Genomic DNA, 20,497 nt, shown 5'->3' with positions numbered 1-20,497 from the left:
AAGACACTAAGGATCGAGGTCTTGTGATGACAAAAATTGATAAGGAAGAGTATGTGCTTATTTAAAGGTAAAAACGATGTAGCTTGCTCAATGTTCCAGGCGTTGGTGAAGACCTCGCCGTTGATGGTTTTCAACCTATAGGTGCCTGGGCGAAGTACTTCTGCGATGACGTAGGGCCCTTCCTAGGGCGGGGAGAGTTTGTGGTGGTCCTTGTTGGTCTGCACAAGGCGAAGGACGAGGTCCCTGACATTGAAGGCTTGACCTCATACCCATCGGCTGTGGTACCGTCGCAACGCCTACTGGTACTTAGCCAAACGAAGGAGGGTGATGTTGCGGGCTTCATCTAGTTGGTCCATGGCATCTTGGTGAGATGCCTCGGCCCCCTGTTCATCATATGCTTTGATTCTTGGTGCTCCATAGTCGAGGTCCGTTGGGAGAACGGCCTCGGAACCATAGACCATGAAGAAGGGTGTGTAGCCGGTGGCCTGGCTAGGAGTTGTCCTTAGACTCTAGAGCATGGCCAGGAGCTCAGCGAGCCAGCGCGCGCTGAACTTTTTCAACCTGTTAAAAATTCTAGGTTTGAGGCCTTGAAGGAGCATGCCATTTGTGCACTCGACCTGCCCGTTCGTTTGGGGGTGCGCGACGGCTGCCCAATCGATCCGGATGTGTTGTTCATCGCAGAATCGAATGAATTTCCTACCGGTGAACTACATGCTATTGTCTGTGATGATGGAGTTCGGTACTCCAAAGCGATGGATGATGTTGAGGAAGAATAGCACCGCTTGCTCGGATTTGATCATGGATATTGGTCGAGTTTCAATCCATTTTGTAAACTTGTCTATGGTGACAAGCAGGTGGGTGAAGCCGCCGGGCGCCTTTTTGAGTGGCCCAACCAGGTCGAGCCCCCAGACCGTGAAAGACCACATGATGGGGATCATTTGGAGTGCCTGGGCCGGGAGGTGAGTTTGCCGAGCGTAGTACTGACACCCTTCGCAGGTGCGTACAATTTGCTCGGCATCGGATACTATCGTGGGCCAGTAGAAGCCTTGTCGGAATGCATTCCCGACCAAGGTCCTTAGTGCGGCATGATGACCGTAGACTCCACCGTGGATATCGCTTAGCAGAAGTTTTCCCTGTTCGCTAGGGATACAAAGTTGCAGAATCCCGATGTGACTCCGTTTGTAGAGTTCGCCCTTGACAAAAATGAAGGACTTGGCGCGCCGTGCTAGCCGTTGGGCTTCCGTCTTGTCCGCTGGTAGTATGTCATGTAGGAGGTAGTCGAGGTAAAGTGTTCTCCAGTCGTCAGGAGGGTCGGACTCTGGCGCTGGGTCCTCTCAAAGCTCCATAACCTCAGGGTTGGGTGGAGTAGTTGGCGGATCGGCCCCTAGGGTCGGACTAGATGGGCCATCGTCGGCTTGTTCCAACCCCACATAGCATTCCGAGGGTTTGTGTTGATCGCTGGCAAAGACGCCTAGTCGGGACTAGCTCTCGGCCGGACGCTGCTTTCACGAGCGTGTCGGCTGCTTCATTGAGGCGCCTTGGGATGTGATTGAGTTCAAGGCCATCGAATCTGTCCTCCAGCCGTCGGACTTCTTGACAGTATGCCTCCATCTTGGCGTCGTAGCAGCATGACTCCTTCATGACCTAGTTGACGACCAGCTGGGAGTCGCCCCTGACATCAAGGCATTGGATGCCCAGCTCGTTGGTGATCCTAGGCCGTTGATGAGTGCTTCGTATTCTGCAGTATTATTTGATGAGGGAAAATGGAGCCGAACCATGTACCTCATGCGGATCCCAAGGGGGGATATGAAGACTAGTCCCGCGCTGGCGCCTTTCTTCATCAGTGATCCGTCAAAGTACATTGTCCAGTACTCTTGATCGACGACTACTGGTGGCATCTAGACCTCGGTCCACTCTGCGATGAAGTCAGCTAGTACCTGAGATTTGATTGCTGTTCAGGGGGCATAAGAAATGCCCTGATCCATCAGCTCAAGTGCCCACTTTGCGGTTCTTCCCGTAGCATCCTAGCTATGGACGACCTCACCGAGGGGGAATGATGTCACTACTATCACAAGGTGTGACTCGAAGTAGTGGCATAGCTTCCTCTTGGTGATGAGGATGGTGTATAGGAGTTTCTGGATTTGGGAGTAGCGGGTTTTGGAGTCGGATAATACCTCACTGATGAAATATACAAGGCACTGCACACTGAAGGTGTGCCCCTCTTCTTCCTGCTCTACCACTAAGGCGGCGCTAACCACTTGCGTGGTGGTCGCGATATATAGGAGGAGGGATTCTTCGTTGCTTGGAGGGACCAGAATGGGGGGTTTGGTTAGAAATTGCTTAACCATGTCAAGCGCTTCCTGAGCCTCGGCTTGTCCACTCAAAGTGGTCGGATTTCTTCAGGAGTCGATAAAGGGGGAGTCCTCATTTGCTGAGGCGTGAAATGAATTAGCTAAGGGCGGCAAGGCACCCTGTGATCCGCTGAACCCCCTTTATGTTTTGGATCGGGCCCATCTTTGTAATGGCTGATATTTTTTTGGGTTGGCTTCAATGCCGCGCTCAGAAATAATGAAGCCAAGCAGCATGCCCCTCGAAACCCTAAAAACACATTTTTTGGGATTGAGTTTGATGCCGTTTGCCCGGAGTCTCTCAAAGGTTTTTTCAAGATCGGCGACAAGGTGGTCAGCTCGCTTGGACTTGACTACGATGTCGTCGGACATAGGCCTCTACGGTCTGCCCGATTAGGTCTCTGAAGCAATTGAGCATATAGCGCTGGTAAGTTGCCCCAGCGTTCTTCAGACTAAAAGGCATTGAAATGTAGCAGAACGATCCGAAGGGGGTGATAAAAGATGTTGTGAGCTGGTCGGACTCTTTCATCACGATCTGGTGGTAACCAGAGTATGCGTCAAGAAAATAGAGGGTTTCGCACCCCGAGGTGGAATCAACTATTTGGTCTATTCGTGGCAAAGGAAACGAATCCTTTGGACACGCCCTGTTGAGGCCTATGTAATTGACACACATTCTCCATTTCTCCGCTCTTTTTTCGCACAAGAACAGGACTTGCCAACCACTCTGGGTGGTGTACTTCTTTGATGAACCCAGCAGCTAACAATTTTGCTATTTCTTCACCGATGGCTCGGCGTTTTTCCTCGTCGAAATGGCGTAGGCATTGCTTCACTGGCTTGGAGCCCAGGAGGATCTGGAGAGTATGCTCGGCGACCCCCTCAGGATGCCCGGCATATCTGAGGGTTTCCATGCAAAGATGTCTTTGTTATCACGGAGGAAGTCGACGAGCGCGCTTTCCTATTTGGAGGAGAGCGCGGTCCCCATACAGACTTTTTTGCCCTCAGAGTTGCTGGGGTCTAAGAGGAACCTCCTTGGGTCCTTCTGCCGATTCGAACGACCTGAACGACCTCTTCGCATCGGGTGCCTCTTCAACGACCTCCTCCCTGAGGGTGGCGAGCTCTTTGGAGGCGATGACCGCGGATGCGTGTCCGCAACATTTGACTTCACACTCGTAAGCGCGCTGGAAGGAGGTGCCGATGGTGATGACCCCGCGGGGGCTCGGCATCTTCAGCTTAAGGTACGTATAATTGGGGATGGCCATGAACTTCGCGTAGCATGGTCATCCTAGGATGGCATGGAAAGTCCCTGGGAACCCCACTACGTCGAAGGTGAGGGTCTTAGTCCGGTAATTGGATCGATCCCTGAATGTGATGGGCAGATCGATCTGCCCCAGTGGCACGGCTTGCCTACCAGGCACTGACACCATGGAAAGGCGCTCAGATGGGACGGAGGTTCATTTGGTCGACGCCCATCTCGTCAAGCGTCTTGGCGTACATGATGTTGAGGCCACTGGGTCCATCAGTACTTTCGTGAGCCACTTTGGACCTGATGATCGGATCGACGAACAAGTGGGTACCTTCCCAGGTGTGGGACAACATCCGGATGGTCGGTCCGGTCGAAGGTTATGGCGGATTCCGACCACCGGAGGAAGGCAGGCATGGCTGGTCTGGCTATATAGACCTCACGGCGCGTGACCTTCTGGCGGCGCTTGGAGTCGTAGGCCGTTGATCCTCTGAAGATCATGAGGGCGCCGATCGGTGTTAGGAAGGCGTCGTCCTTCTCCTCTACTGTCGTCTGTGGCAGGAACAGGCTCCTTCCCCTGCTCCCCTTTGTTAAGGCCCCTGGACAAGTATTCTGCGCATGAGGCCGTAATCCTTGTATAGATGCTTGGCTAGGAAGGCATAGGTTTGGGCATGGCCCCTCGAGCATTTTCTCGAAGTGGTTCGGAGTGCCCTCCACGGGCTTTCGGCCACCTTTACGGTCGGCAGCGGCCATGAGCGAGTTGTCGCACCATTGCTTCTTATTTTTCCTTTTGGCAGGACGGTTGGAGGCGCCTTCGCCGACGTCCTCGTCCCGCCTCGTCTTTTCGTCATAGCGGTCGAAGATGGCTCCGACCGCCTCCTCTCCAGAGGCATGACTGGTGGCGATGTCTAGGAGTTCCTTGGTAGTCTGTGGACCCCTGCGTCCTAACTTGTGGACCAGGGATTCGCATGTTGTCTCGGATAGGAAGGCTCCTATCACGTCAGCATTGGCGACGTTAGGGAGCTCGTTGCACTGCCGAGAGAAGCACCGGATGTACCCGCGGAGGGTTTCATCGGCCTTCTGGCGACAGTTCTTGAGGTCCCATGGGTTTTCAGGGTGTTTGTATGTGCCCTAGAAGTTGCCCACAAAGATCTCCGTCAGATCCGCCCAACTTTGAATGGCATTGGACGGTAGATGCTCCAGCCACGCTCATGCCAAATTGGCCAGGAATAGCGGGAGATTGCGAATAATGAAATTGTCATCACTCACACCACCGGCCTGACATGCAAGCCGATAGTCTTCGAGCCAAAGCCCAGGATTTGTTTCACCAGAATATTTAGGGATGTTGGTAGGTGGTCGATACCTTAGCGGGAACGCAGCGTTGAGGATGTGTCGGCCGAAGGCCTGAGGGCCTAGCAGGTCGGGGCTCGGGCTTCGATCCTCATTGCTGTCGTAGCGTCCGCCATGCCGAGGATGGTAGCCACGGCGTGCTGCCTCTCCTACATCACCATGGACGCGCTTGCGAGCGTCGATGGTGCTGCGCACATCACGGTCGTGGCCGAGACGTTGATGCACCGGGATGGCGGAGGGCTGCTTGCCGCCTGGCGGTGTTTGGTGAATGGACGCATCCTTGGTGGGACGCACTGAGGGCGTGCGCTAGCTGGTGTTGGGTTCGCGTCATCGAGATAGTGAACTTTCCGCCTACTGAGCCACCGCATGCTCGAGCAACGTGCGAATTTCTCGATGGGCACGGCGATCCTCAGACGTCGTGGCCTCCTGTAGGCCATGCAGCAAGGCGGTTGCTACGGCGATGTTTTGGCTCGCTCGAGCGAAGTGAGGAAGGGTCCTGTCGTCGGTGAGGATCCTTTGGTGTACGATGCGAGCCGTGGCGCGTGCGCGTCCCCCATCTTTGTGGCGTTCAATCTCGCGATTAATGTCCACGTACTCCCAGACGAGGCCTTGCCCAACCTCATCGATCTCTAGCTGACGGGCCCTCAGCTGCTCCATCCTTAGGCGAGATGGGGCTGTCGTCTCTTCCCCAGATATACGTCAGGGTTGTTTGTCGGGGTGACCTCTTCCCCAGAGACGCTTTCGACGTGCCCCTCGGGGGTCTGCGCCATGAAGCTTTCCCAGGAAGGGTGGTGGCTCCCCCTACTGGAATCCGAGCTAGAGAATGATCCTGGCTCCTCATTGAGGAGTCCATAGAGAGTCTCTGTATCATGCTCAATCGTCCCATGAACTCGCTGCGTGGGCGACTGAACCATACGTAGTGCTAGAAGGTGGCCAGCGGTCGCCGCAGCGTTGCTAGAGACCGAACGGAAACGCTGTCGGGGCTGCTCCATATGGGTCCTTCCAGAAATAGGGCGACGTTGCACGAGGCCTCCCTGGATAACTAGGGTCCAAGGGAGTTGCTCGGCGGGCCCTCAAGCCTCAGACGACTGAGGTTGATGGAAGGGAGAGACTGGGCAGGCCATGCGAGTCAGCGCCAGTTCTCCTCCTAGTGTGACGATGAAATCTAGGTCGCCGAAACGCACGTGTGCGCTCGGGGCCTAGCTGATTGCGTGGGTGGCCATCCGAGACCTGATTTGGAATGCGCAAGTCCCCCTACCTAGCGCGCCAACTGTCGGTGTTTCGTACAAGCACCGGCAAGTAAATTTATAGTAATGCACGTTAGGCTCGGATGGTGCGCTAAAGGACACAAGATTTATACTAGTTTGGGCCAAATGTCCCTACGTCCAGTTTGTTGCTGCTCGTGTTATTAGCACCGTGAACGGTTCATAGTAGGGGGTACAAACGATCGAGAGAGGGACTGGTCCTAAGTCTCTGATGGAAGGGTTGAAAGGAGGCCAAGAGCTTGGTAGCAGCTTGACTATGTGTGTGTGTGTCTTGTGTTGTTCGGTCAAAAGTTCGTCCCTTTGATGGAGGAAGCACATCCCCTTTTATAGATGAAGGGGCTGGCTTTACAAGGGTGAGGGCTTTAGGATGCGTACTCTACCTAGTCTTGTGGCTCACGTCTACCCGGCCTGGTTCTTCATTCTGATGAGTGCGAAGGAAGATAAGCGCCTACAATACTATCGATGCCTCTGTAGAATGTCAGGTTGGTTATAGAATGCTGCCCTGCGCAGTGTATGGGCTACAGTACAGTGGTTTTGACTTATGAGCCTCCCCTAGCCTTGCTCGCACGCCTTCTGGTTCCTATGAGTCTTTGTCGGAGGGACGCGGGGTCAGGGTCTGGAGTAGCGCCGTGGGCAAGGTCTTCTGACTTGGTGGACCTAAGGGGTCGGGAAGCGGGCGCCGCTCCCTTGGGTCCATAGCGTGGTGATGGAATATCCGTCGTTTGTGGAGATAGCAAATCCTTTTCTGGAGCGTAGCGGTTGTCGTATATCTTCGTCAGGTTCCATGTCCCAGAGCTGAAGGCGGCACCTACAACACTACAGGGCGAGGAGCACGCACCTGTAATACCTTTCAGGCTCTGTGGCGCCCGGAAGGGTCTAAAGCACCTGTCCCATCGTTCCTTGGCAGTACTTTTCCTGCCAGGGCGCAGGGTATGGTCCTTGAAGCCATGGTTGACCCGAACGTCTTGTCTTGCCCTGTACCCATCATCATGAGGGAATGGGGAGAAGTTGTCAGGTAAGATGAAACCAATCTTTAGATATCGAGCAGGGCGAGGCTCATTCCTGGCCGTCAGGGTGAAGCAGAGACCAGTCCTTATCTCTTGGGTGAGACCAAGCCCGCCCCTCCGGGGTCGGGCGAGGCGAAGTCTATCCCTCAGCCCTCGAATGAGACCAAGCCCACCCCAAAGGCGTTGGGCGAGACTGGAGACTAGCCCTGAGCCCTCGGGCGAGGTAGAGCTATCTCAAAGGCATTGGGCGAGGCAGAGTCTATCCCTCAGCCCTCGAGCGAGACTGAGCCCTCCTCAAAGGCGTAGGGCGAGACCGAGACTAGCCCTGAGCCCTTGGGTGAGGCAGAGCTATCTCAAAGGCGTCAGGCGAGGCGGAACCAAACTCCTGTCATTCGAGCAAGGGACGTTACGATGCCCTTATCCGTCCAGAAGTTTTTAACGTTCGGTGGTTATTGGTTCCACCTTCTAGGGATACCCCAGTATTAGGTCCCCGACACTCAGTGTTAGCTCATGGTCAGCACAATTGTGTGGCCCAACAACTTTTGTGATCTTCCACTTTTTGGTGACCTTTTGCTTCCTTGCATAAAGCCTCTATGGGCAGCGTTCCTTATCACACACAACTATGTAACGGCGCTCCGCATATGAATGCAAGACCTTGTTAGGTCTCTTTTGTATCACTACAAACATCTACAACCACCTCTTCAATGCAGGGAGGTCATTAAACACCCTCCCATTCTCAATTACCATGTTAGGGCCGGCCTCAGGAGCTTTTAGGAGCTCATCATCACGTCCTTCTGCACACGTCTGATCGGAATGAGCAAGATCGCTAAACTCGTGAACTCTTGGATCATGGTGGCCGAAAAAGATATGCCACAATATCTCAACATCACTCTCTGTCAGCTCTCCAATAGGGCGATCATCATCAAAATCAAGAGTCCTTGCCATCTCATATGGCTCTGAATCAAGCATAATTTCAACACTATTGGAGCCACGGAATCCATCTCTAAAGTGCACTTGTGCAATAACAGGTGGCACATCCACATTCTCAGGAATGCCTCCTGCAACATAAGTAGAGAAATGAGGAAAGAATGAAAGAAATGGATGTAAGGAAGAGGGTAAGCTCCCAATAACCATGCTGGTTAAGACACTTACTCGGATGATTCTGTGTCAAAGGGATCTCATGAGGAGGATCTTCCACAACAACATAAGTCAGAGAAGCATCTCCAACTACCACATTGGGGGCAGATTGAGCATCGAGAACCGTAGGTGCAACCTCCACATCCATATCAGGTTCTAGGACGGGAGGGTCGAAGTGTGCCTGCTGACCCATTGGCGGGGAAAACCCATGAGGGATGGGATCAACTAACAACCGACGCACAACCACGTCCAAACATTGTAGCTAGCTCTTCATAGCCGATCTCACATAGTTCTCCCACTGATCCACACAACCAATTGGGATCATTCGCTTGAGGATGTTGGGAGGAGAACCTAGGTGCAGTACACCCTCAACTGCAATGCCATCATCTCTAAGGCAATGCAGCGTCTCCCTGAGCCCTTACAACCATCTCACTAAATGAAGGCCTATTATTGAATAGCACATGCACGTTTTGCATGTCAATAAATTCAACATATCCATAGCGATCGTATTCAACTGGTGTCTCCTTGATATATGGTCACTAGGTTGTCCATCTAGTTCCAACACATAACTGAAACACATGTCCTTTAGTCCAAATTAGACGATAGACTAGTACCTAACAAGTACTTTCTAACTATAAACTAAGTAAATAAGATAATAACTACATACATAGATACAATGTACTAACTAAATAGCTAGATCCTATTTAGTTAACTAAATATGTAACTACCTATCTAAGTAGCTATCTAACTATATCTATGTACCTATGTATCTATGTTTTTATCTATCTACATATCTATCTCACTAGATCACTAACTAAATCAACTACCTGAGTCATCACATTAACTAGTAAATAACAAATGCCAAAACTACTACACTACAATCAAAGCGAACTAAGTACGCACATTGCAAATTCACAATTTTACCTGTCCGACGACGGAGTCGCGGACGTCGATGGAGTCGTAGTGGACGCTGGGTGTGGGTCAGACTGACGAGCCGGGCCAGCGGTGGCAAGGTGGGGAACTGCAGGTGTCGGGGCCGGCGAGGGCGTGGGCAAGGACGGCGGTGGCGCGTGGCGGGCGCGGGAAGCCCGGCGCTCCGCGAGGCGAGGCTGGCTAGGCCGGCGCGCCCTAGGCCGGCGATGGCGGGCGGCATGGTCACGACACCGGCGCGGCGGTGAGCGGCCAAGGCGGCCGTGGGCGTGGACGGCACGTCGGGCGAGCCGCGGGCGCGGGGACCGACGCGGCCGCGTGGCGCGGCGGTCCGACGAGGGCGCGGGGGGCGGCGCGGCCTCAGTGGCGGCGTGGCGGTCCGACGAGGGCCGTGGCGCGGCGCGGGGCACCCCGCAGGCGTGGGGCGCGGGCGCGGGGCGGCGCGGTGCACGTCGTGGGGCGGCCGGGCGCGACGAGGGAGAGGACACGCTAGCGCGGGCGGCGGTTCTCTGCTCGGGGAGGGAAAAGCGAGAGAGAGAGAGAGGGAGAGAAAGATTGGGGCCCATACGTAAGACAGGCTCGGCAGTCAGGGTGACTGGCGCCGAGCTTCCTGCCATGTCACCGCCACGTTGGTTTCGAGCCGAAGAGCTCGGCACCAGTCATGCTGGCGCCGAGATGTGTAAGCTCGGCGCCAGCAACGATGGCGCCGAGCTAAGGGTCGAGATTTTAAAATCTTTCCTCTAGGGGCATATTTGTGAAAAAATTTCAAAAAAGGCTAAAAAACAAAAAAAATCTGCCCGATCTCCCTTATCCGACGTTTAAATTTGTCTTGTTGGCCCGATCCATCTCTTTTTTTTTCCTGTTTGCTTATAAGACGTACTTTTTCAGCCAACGAACAATACTTTTCTCTTATAACAAATCAACAAACAGTACTTTTAGTCGTGGCTTATCAACCAAGCAAACATAATTTTTATTTTGAGGGGGAAAAGTCCATCTCTCCTCTCTCAGACGGACCTTATCTGTCATAGAATAATATCTTTCTCCTATAACAATTTAGTTTCAACCGGTTTATTAGCCGCACAAACAATCGGCTGGATAGTTTTGGCTTCTTTTCTTGTCAACACGAAAAAAAGACGGTCTCCTTTTCGTTGTGCCTTGTGCTCTTGATTGAGTCTTGACTTTGACTCTAGTGATGTCTTGTGGGTGCTGGCGCAATAGCGCATGCATTTTTTGTTTTTGTTTTTCCTTTTGATTGATGAAGAAGTGAGCGTTCAGCTTTCACGTACAGTCTGCCGATGACAAGCTACATATATCTGACTTAGTGGGCGTTTGATATAGGACTAAAATTTAAGAGGTGTCACATTGGTTGTTATATAGGATGTCACATTGAGTGTTTGGATGATAGGCCTATGTTTAGTTCACCCTCAAATTCTAACTTTGGCACTATGCAAAAAGAAGATTCCTCGTCATATCAAACTTGCGGTACATACATGGAGTACTAAATGTTGACGAAATCAAAAACTAATTGCACAGTTTGGTTGTACTTTGCGAGACGAACGTTTTGAGCCTAATTAGTCAACGATTGGACAATCATTACCAAATATAAACGAAATGCTACAGTACGCTACAGTGTCAAGAAATCCGGCGGCGCCCAATCGGTGGCCAACTAAACATGGCCATAATAATAAAATAAATTATAGAAGTCGTCAGTAATCCACAAGACAAATTTAGTAAGCCCAATTAATCCGTCATTAGCACATATTTTGTAGCACCACATTGTTAAATCTTAGACTAATTAGACTCAATAGATTTGTCTCGCAAATTAGTCTTCATCCGTGCATTTAGTTTTATAATTAGTCTATATTTAATACTCTAAATTAGTGTGCAAACATCCAATATGATAGAGACTAAAAATTAAGAGAGAAAACCAAACAAATTGTTACTTGGCACTGACTTTATTTGCTTCTGGTTTCGGCTCACTTTCATTTTCACCTTCCAATTTTAGGGTTATTTCTAATTTCTTTAGATACTCCCTCCGTCCCTGAATAAATCAGAATCCGTGTTAGTCAAAGTTTTTTAAGTTTGACTAACTTTATAGAAAAAAGTAATAACACCTATGACATAAAATGAGCCCATAAAAATATATTTTATGATAAATTTAATGATACTAATTTGATACTCTAAATCTTAATGTTTTGTTTTAGAAATTTAGTTAAAGTTTAAAAAAATTACCTTAAGAAAACTCTAGAAATATATTTATTTATGGACAGAGGAAGTATAATCATGCCTCGTACTGTGCTATCATTTTTGGCCGTTGGAAATAATTTGCCGCTTTTAACACGTGTATACTATGGCCCTATTTGGTTTCTCGTGACTAAAATTTAGTTACTAAAACCAATGACTAAACTTTAGTCACTTCTATTTGGTTCTAGTGACTAAAAGCCATTAAATCAGTATAATAAAAACCAAACTATCTTTATGAATACACAAATCAAGGTGATGGACCAGCAATAATAAAAGGCAACTGGACACTGTAGCCCACTTTTAACTACTCTTGAGTGAACTAAACTATTTTAGTCAGTTTATTTAATAGTTTAGTAGCTAAAGTGACTAAACTTTAGTGGGGGAAAACCAGACAGAGCCTATATGCAGGACGGAGCCAAGTACAACCCCATCGAGTACATCCCGCTCAAATAAACGTTCCGTTCTACTGTAGACTTCTAGTGGACTTTAGGCCGAACTATTGTAGCTACAGAGGCTCAGTAGTTTAGCACAGCTCGCAGAGGAAGAGGACTAGACGAGAAATATGTCGACGAATGCCGATTCCGGCCTCTCGCACAAACCTTACATGTCGCGTAGCAAAAAGTTGCACTTATAAAGCACCAACGAATTGAACGAAGTTGGACCCAAAACAAGTGAACACACACGAGTGTCGCTTTCTCCCCAGCGCACCGCAGCGGCACGCCAGCACATGCATGGCACGTACAGTCTGTGTCTCTGTGAAATAGTAAAAAAATATTGACTTCGGGCCTGTCTCACGAACACGGAACATTCAGGCAGCGCGACCAGACCCAAGTCTGAACCGTTGCTTACGGTCGACGGTTCCGATGCGCCCGTGCATGCATCGCGCATCCGTCGTGTTGTAGATCCTCTGCCGCGCGCGCTTTCGCAGGACAGCGGGCAAGGAAACTTCTCGGAAAGACGAGCTCGTGGAAAAAGGAGGCAGCAAGCCAGCAGCAACTGCGTAGTAAAGCTGCGGTTCAAGTGCGGCCAGCTACCGAATCCGACGGCGACCGAGTCCGAGTATATATCCTGCTCCGTCCGCCTATCTTTCCTCTTTTTCTGGATGAGATGAAAAGTTGTTGCCTTCGTATCTAGCATTTGTTCAATTTTTAGTACTGAAGTTTAGAGTGGTATGATGCGATGAGAAACCAATGGTACATAAATCGTTTTTACTAGTGGTAGATTTTTTTTTTTACGAGCAGATGTCAGAACCAAAGACCAGTGAAAACAGAACCGTCTGTACAAACGCATCGGCACTGGTAGTGGTGATAGCCTTATACAAAATCGACAGTATAAATACATATTCCATCCATCCCTAAACAAATATACTTCTATGATGGAGGGTATATACTTCCAATACTACTATAAAATTATATTGGCCTGCCTCTAGGTGCCGCCGCTCGTGGTGAGGTCGTTGGGACGGTCCCAGGCCCTGCTGCGCGGCCCGTGGAACTCCTTGACCTCGATTGTGCGGCCCGCGGGCTCGCGAGGAGGAAAAAAAAAAAAAGTGGAGCGGAAGCTAGAAGAGGGAGCGAAATCGGATAGCGCCGAGCTGGGAGCAGGTTCGAGAGAACTAAAAAATCTACAGTTACCTCGCTTAATTTTTGTGAAAGTCTATTTTTTTTCTAAACTCTAAAATCAGACAAAACACATCCTTTAATTTTTAAAATCGTTCATCTTACCTCCCTGTCCCTGTTATAAACAGTTTTGAAGACGGTTTTGTTTTTTTATTTATTTCGACTGAATCTTTAAAAAATCATAGTAAATCACAGAAAAATCATAAAATAGAAAATCTAATTTCGTTGGACTCCACATGAGTAGATCTACACAATAAACATATAATATGGTATGCTTTAGTACAAATTTTTTACTGTAACTTTAGATCTATGCTTTTCTGTAATTAATTGGAATAATTCATAGCTGCAGTTTTTATTGTCCAATTGTGATGAATTTTTTATGGTGGGCTAGTTATTGTATGATTGAACTGTAGTAAAAATTTCATACACATTGAATCATGTATAGCTTAGTTATAGATTTATTTATATTTAACAAGCATAAACCTAAATAAAATCTATAACTATGTTATAAATGATCTAATGAGTATGAAATTTTTATTACAGTTTAAACATATAATAATTAGACGACCATAAAAATTTCACCATAATTAGACGATAGAAACTGCAGCTATGAATTATTCTATTTAACTACAGAAAGGCATAGATCTAAAGATACATCAAAAACTTTGCACTAAAGCATACCATATTATATGTTCACTAGTGTAGATCTACTCATGTGGAGTCCAACAAAATTAGATTTTCTATTTTATGATTTTTCTGTGATTTACTATGATTTTTCTCAAAATAAACAAAGAAGAAAAAAGACAAAACTGCCTTTAAAACCGCTTATAACCGCGCCAGGGAGGTAAGATGAACGGTTTTAAAAGTTGAGGGAGGTGTTTTGCTCGATTTTGGAGTTCAGGGAGGAAAAACGGACTTTCACGAAAATTGAGGGAGTTAATGTGGACTTTTTCCGAGATTGTATAGGTTGGTAACCCGTTTAGGCCCCGTTCATTTAGGCCTCATTCGTTTTCTGTGGAACAGTTCCTGTCCTAGAACAGTTCACCATGCAAAGCAAACCCAATAGAATATCCAGGGCTGCTGACAGCATATATACATATCTAGGCACTTAACTACCAGAACATAATATGATAAGCTTGAAACAATTCAAATTACACGTAGATAACACAAACCATCACAAAGCGCACAAATCCAAAGCATAAGTTAAACGAGTAGATAACTAGTCTAAGCCTACTCAAGTGTTCAGACACTGTCCAATCCAATGTTTCTTGATCATTGCCTCCTCCCTAAAAAATGACAGCAAGTTTTTTACAAATTACTAAATAATTGAATGAAAATGACTCACAGTGTAGTCAACCAAAGCATAATTAAATCAATATGTCAGTTTAAAAGCACCAAAGCTCACTAGTCACTACCTAGACATGATACTGTAACTTCACTGACAGATCCATTAAAGTCCAGAAGAACTCTTGAAAGACCAAATTATGACACGCTAGTCACCACATACTCTATGGTTACTCTCACCAGTAAAATTGTTTGAACTATCACTTACAATTCCATGCCTGATAACTGACAGTACTTTTAACAAACAGTTTCTCATCTCACAATGGTGCCTGGCCCACTCCTAAGAACATGGCAACCCGCAGTCCAGCGCGTATGACCCACATGCAATATCTTCACAAAAAAGAGCAAGTCAAAACACAGACCTCTAAGAAAAGTACCCATACATAAAATTAGGCTTCCAATGTGAATGAACGAGCATGCAAAGTCTGATGATACTCTACTATCAACATGAACCATGAAGTGAACTTCCATATGGTGGTCGCCACCTCAGGCATCTGACAAGCATATATAGAATTCACTACTATTAAACTTGCCTACTGTAAGTAATAGACCTATCTTCTAAACAGCAAGCAGAGAGACCTGAACGTCTGAACTGAACAGTACAGCAGCAGCACAAACATTGCATCCATTTGGCATGAACTTGAAATTAAACATGCACATCTCTCTGCGGTAGCATTGTATCAAACATTTTCAGCGCAGCGGAAGTCCAGAACACACATCACGTCCCATAGGGCATTGGCACTTGTAGTACCACTACCAAAAACATACTAGTGACAAACTTGTGTCCATATTAACAAATATATGCTAACTGACATACCTAAGGTTATGTGACTGATCAGGCCTAGAGAACTCAAAGTTTTGCAGTGACTAAAGGACTCTTGTAGTCAAATAGAAAAAACATTAAGTTTTCGGCAATTAAGTAGACTGATATGTTAGACCATCGTATTTTTGAGCCAAACCAAAGTTGCTTCTCAATCTTGCTCCCACGCAGAGGGCGACTGGCATGCCGGCCTAGGCCGTACACATAACAGGCGTGCGGTGACCTTTGTCATGTTGCATCATAGCTCGAGCATGATCGTGCGCTGGGAGTGACCGACACGACCTCACAAATTGAGAAAATGGAGCTCTGGCAGGGTCTAGCGCCCTATTGCTCTGGCCGCTTACGATATGTGGATACTTCGCAAAACTCACGTACCAGTGTCGGATACCATATCGGATACGGATACTCTATAGATACGTCTAGATACATATCCCAGACGTATCGGACAATTTAGTAATTTCCAAATAATAAAAATAAACCGGATACTACTCATGGGACACCTGTGGGACACATGTGCGATACCTTCAATCCCTAACACCACTCAACCACTTCGTATTAAAGCCCTCTGTTCAGCTGCGCCCCCCTCTCATCCCCATTCACGCAGCCGTAGCTGCCTCACGCACGACAGCCTGCTGCTCACCGCTGCCCGGCCACCCGTCGCCCGGAGCAGCGTCGCTTGTCACTCCCTTGCCAGTCATCGCCGCCAGGCCACCTGCCCGTGCCTCCTCCTTCCCCTTCTGTGGTGAGTCCGACATTCCTCTGCTTCCTCCATGTTTGGTCCTTCCCTTCTCAAATCAATCTCCCCATGTGCTGATTCGTCTGCTCTGTGTTTATTTCCCCTTGTGTCAGATCAAATGGTGACTAGTACCAATGCTTCTGCATCCACTCATAGTGGTGAAAGTGAAGAATTTCCTGTTGCCAACAATCCTACTATTGCAAATCGAGTCTTGGCTTCTGCTCATGTGATTCCTGCAGACGATGATGACAAGAAGCCCCTGTGGAGGTATGTTCAGATTCTTGAGAAAACTAGAAAGGGTCAAGGGGGCAACTGCAAAGATAAGATGTAGACTTTGTAACAAGGGTTTCCAAGGAAGTTACTCTAGAGTTAGAGCACATCTGTTAAAGATTTCTGGTTTTGGGGTTACATTTTGTCGAGTGGTGACTGTATATATTCTTGAACAGCTACAAGCTGAAGTTTCTGCTACAACTGCTACTACCGGTAGGAACCTTCCTAGAGATATTCCACTTCCAACTGAGGGCAATGAGAAGATGAGTAAGAGGAGGGGTGTTTCAGCTATTGAGTGCAGCTTCAATCTAGAAGTCCGTAGCTAGCTTGATGAACTGATAGCTAGGATGTTCTACACAGCAGGCCTGCCTTTTAATCTTGCATGTAGCCCATATTTCAGGAAGGCTTTCATGTTTGCTGCCAATCATCTAATTGGAGGATATATCCCTCCAAGCTACAACAAGCCGAGGACAACTCTTCTTGTGCAAGAGAAGACAAATGTTAAGAGATTGCTGCAGCCCATCAAGGCAACATGGAATTCTAAAGGTGTGAGTATTGTATCAGATGGATGGTCAGATGCTCAAAGGCGCCCACTCTTGAATTTCTTGGCTATGACGGAAGATGGTCTAATGTTTCTTAAAGCATTCAACACTGAAGGAATATCCAAGACCAAGTAATATATTGCAGAGAAGATGCTAGCTATAATTGATGAGGTTGGGGCACAAAATGTTGTGCAAGTGATCACTGATAATGCTGCCAATTGCAGAGCTGTTGGTATCATTGTTGAGCAGAAGCACCCTTAGATTTTCTAGGACCCCATGTGTCGTGCATACTCTGAACCTTGGCTTGAAGAACATATGTGCTCCTAGGGACATTGAGGATGAGCTTTATGATGAATTCCAATGGATCAGTGAGATCATTGGAGATGCTAGCAGTATAAAGAATTTCATCATGAATCACTCCATGAGGCTATCCATGTTCAATGAGTATAGCAAGCTTAAGTTCCTTGCCATTGCCGAGACAAGATTTGCCTTTGCTGTTGTGATGATGAAGAGGTTTGTGGCTATAAAACATGCTCTTTCAGTGATGGTAGTGAGTGAAAAGTGGACTGCCTACAGGGAGGATAATCCTGGTCCGACCCAATTTGTGAAGGACAGGATTGTGAATGATGTGTGGTGGGATAAGGTGCACTATTTTCTCAGTTTCACTGATCCTATCTATTCTATGGTGCGGGCAACTGATATTGACAAGTCATGCCTCCACTTGATATATGAAATGTGGGACACGATGATAGAGAAGGTGAAGAATGTGATATATCGTTATGAAGGGAAAGAGCCACATGAAGAATCCACCTTTTACTCAGCCGTGCAAGACATCTTGGTGAGCCATTGGACAAAAAGAAATACCCCCTTGCACTGCTTGGCACACTCACTAAATCCCAAGTACTACACTAAAGCATGGATCAATGAGGTTCCAAATCGACAAGCCCCCCACAATGATGAGGAGATTTCAGAAATGAGAAAGGCTTGTTTCAGGAGGAAATTTTTCTGGTGAGGAATTAAAAAGGATCAAGCAACAATATGCTAATTTCTCTTTGTTTGGACCTGGATTCAATTCATTTGATTCACTTGAGGATAGAACTTATATGGATCCAAAGCAATGGTGGGGAATTCATGGTCATTCTGCTCCAGAACTGAAGAAGTTGGCATTTAGATTACTTGGCCAGCCAACATCATCTTCTTGTGTCGAGAGAAATTGGAGTACCTATGGGCTGATTCATAGTTCCTTGAGAAACAGGTTCTAGTTCGACCTTTTATTGTTGTTTTTTAAATCTCAATTGTTTGACACCTGTAGTTCGATTCCTAATTGCAAACTTGCAATTGACTTTGTAGGCTCAATCCTGCACCTGAGGATTTAGTTTTCACACACCAGAACTTGCGTCTTCTTTCTAGAAAAAAATAAGGAATACAACCATGGTCCATCAGCAATGTGGGATATTGGAGCTGATACTTTTGAAGCTGATTTTGAGGGCGGTGCTGATTTCCGCATGCTGATCTGTCACTTGATGAGCCAGACCTTGAAAGAGTTCTTAAAGATCTTGGGGCACTGGGTCTGACTGAAGATGTTGGATCAAGTGACTGAAAGACTTCTTGATGATTGCCAATTTGTCATGGCCAGCTGCCATTCATGCATCATCACTTTATCAATTATCGTTTTATCATTTCATCATGTAGTTATGTGTGTATGTTGAACCTAAGTTTGAATAATGGCTTGATGGCCGGAACGCTATGCCCTGAACAATATTATGTTATGTAATATTTATGGTCTGTGCACTAATTTCTAATTTCGGTGGATTTATTTTTTATTTTTTATATATATTGCCGTATCCCCGTATCTATATTTTGGAAAAAATGGCGTATCGGAGTATCGCCGTATCACGTACCGGTATCCGTATCCACGTATCTGTGCATCATAGCTGGCCGCGTGTTGGTCAGGAGCGAGAGCCTAGCCCGAGCAAGACCGGAGTTTTACGTTGGGCCCTTGCTCGGCTATTGTTTCCCAAGGTCAGGAGCTACCTGGATCTTCTTGAGCCCTCTGGTGTGGGTGGCCTGGGCGAGGACTTATGGGGTGTTTGGTTTGAGGAGCCACTCAATCCTAGATGAGGTGGTGCATCATGAGTTCATTCCTCAATTTTGGTGGAATGACTCTATTCCTTGTACTAGAACTAATTATTAGCTTGTGAGGAATGAGATAATGATGCATCAACTTATTTCATTTTATAAACAAAAAAAGTGAGAAAATGAGTAGACGATGAATCAACACATTTCTTGAACCAAACACACTCTTAATACCTCGGCTCGTGCACCAGGCCTATAGACCTTCTCCCAAAACGGGCCTTTTAAGGCCCACTAAACCATTCGTCGATGTCCCAGAAGGCGTGCGACCGCATCCGATTAGTGCATCCTCGAGTTGATAGAGTCAGCTGTTTCTAAAGCCAGTGAGAAATTATGGCAAATAGGGCCTTAAAGTTGCGGTGGGAGCTATAGGATGATCCTGAGACCTGAACAAAACTCTAATCGCTTTCAGCTTCAGTGCCTTCCCGTTCAAATCGGAGGAAGCCTAATGTCCTAATCAATCCCCTCCTGCTAACGAATAGTATCCCTGACCAAGTACAATTCCATCCTGACCGAAATCTGCAAAACCCTCTTCTCCTTCACCTTCCCTTCGGTTCGCGGACAGTCCAAGAAGACAGGCAACGAGCCACGAACGCAGTCCCCTCCATCGAAGGCATGACCACCTTGAAGAAGTGGTTGATGTGATGATGGAAGGTGTCGTTGCTGTGCCCAAAGAACACTTGGAGATCCTCATACGATGCGTTGTGACTTAACATGTATAGGAAGAATCCCAACTTCTCCTCCACCATGATCCTAGTATCAACAAGAAGCCTTTTCCTTCTAAGATAAGTTGCCAATTATCTAAAGATGTGTGGTTCCATCCTAAATGCATTCCTGACATGTCCCTCGAGGAGTCGACGAACTTTAACCTCGCCTGTTTCTCCCGATGTATGACGTTTCTTCTTTTCCCCCTCTAGTAGAACTCATAAGATATAAGATGGGGAAAATAAATAGCATCATGTCATTGTCTTCTTCCTCCCTCCTCTTTCTAATATGATCTCGTAGTGAGAGACACATTGTAGAACTGAAGTATATAATTTTATAGTCCTATAGAAGCTAAATATTATTAATCATGTCATATAGAAGCTAAATATTATTAACCATGTCATATAGAAGCTGTAATAAAGATTATAGTCATACAAAAGCATATAAACTTATAGTCATATAAAAGCTTTTGGTGTACCTTCTAAGTTGGTACAGGATCCTAAGAAGGCGGAGGTTCACCTTCCCCTAACTCTAAATGGTGCTGGAGAGATCTACAAGTAATAAGAAACCATTTGGCAAATCAAGACATCATCTAGATAATAACACATGAATACAGCTTCAGTAAATAAACCCACCATTATATCTGAGTAATTCTAGTGAGATTATTGAAAACCTGAGACAAGGACACTACTGCATACAAGAACAGTTTTTATAGCCACCCAATTGACACTGAAATTTCTCTGCTGGCACAGGGAAATGTATTGGCACATGGAACAAAAGTTTTGTCAAGTCAACAAGTTAAACATACAG

At 47.2% G+C, this 20,497-nt stretch overlaps 1 pseudogene; it reads left to right on the top strand.

Moving 5' to 3' along the window:
- The first annotated feature begins 3,542 nt into the window (after positions 1 to 3,542).
- Positions 3,543 to 18,449, top strand: LOC136460439 (uncharacterized; annotated as a pseudogene).
- Positions 18,450 to 20,497: the final 2,048 nt, after the last annotated feature.

Source organism: Miscanthus floridulus, chromosome 6 (genome assembly GCF_019320115.1).
Source record: "Miscanthus floridulus cultivar M001 chromosome 6, ASM1932011v1, whole genome shotgun sequence".
Taxonomy (NCBI): Eukaryota; Viridiplantae; Streptophyta; class Magnoliopsida; order Poales; family Poaceae; genus Miscanthus; species Miscanthus floridulus.
This window is presented reverse-complemented; position numbering and strand designations above follow the sequence as displayed.